The following is a 767-nucleotide window of genomic DNA, read 5'->3' as shown; positions in this document are numbered from 1 at the left end:
GGACAAGAGAGCAGGCAGTGGCGCGGGCACCCCCTCTGCCCATGAGGCCCCCACCGCTGCATGGGCGCGCTGTCCAAGCGCGGTGGGGGTGTGGAAGCACAGGACACAAAACCCTCATGAGTGCCGATGTCGCTCGCCGCCCGCATGCGTGGGTGGCCGCACGTGGCAGGTGGGGACAGCGGCGAGTGCCAGGCGGCACCCGGGGTGGCGATGTCTGCCACAGCGCAAGCAGCTCCCCTTCGACGCGTCCATCTCCCGCCCTACAGCAGCAGGCCGACGCCACGCTACACCCCGCGCCGCCCCCGCGCGCGGCCCAGCAGCATGAGCACGGTCCCCTGCACGGCCTCTGCCCACCCATCCCCCACGCAGGTCGCCCCACAGCAGCGCGCCCCGTGCCGGCAGCCACCCCGTGCGTCCACCTTCGCGTGGCTCAGGCTCCCCACCAGCAGGCAGCAACGGCAGGGTGGGAGACGCCCGAGCCCCGTTGACCCCTCGCCCGCCATGAGGACAGCACAAACGCGTCCACTGCCGCACGTCGCTCCGGCGCCACGCCATCCACAACCTCACCGCCGACACCGGCCGCGACGCATCGCCCTCGCCTCCCCCTACGCCGCAGGGGCCTACCCCTGCCACCACCACAAGCCGCCCCGCATGCGCAGGGATGAGGGGGGAGGGAGGAGGGGCCGCTCCGCCTCCCCACACAGAGAGCGCGGCACCACTGCGCGCCGCGCACCGGGTGTCCCCCTGCCACCAGCGTCGTCACGTAT

Source organism: Leishmania donovani, chromosome 12 (genome assembly GCF_000227135.1).
Source record: "Leishmania donovani BPK282A1 complete genome, chromosome 12".
Taxonomy (NCBI): Eukaryota; Euglenozoa; class Kinetoplastea; order Trypanosomatida; family Trypanosomatidae; genus Leishmania; species Leishmania donovani.
The sequence above is the reverse complement of the archived record's forward strand: the minus strand, read 5'-3'. Positions refer to the sequence as shown.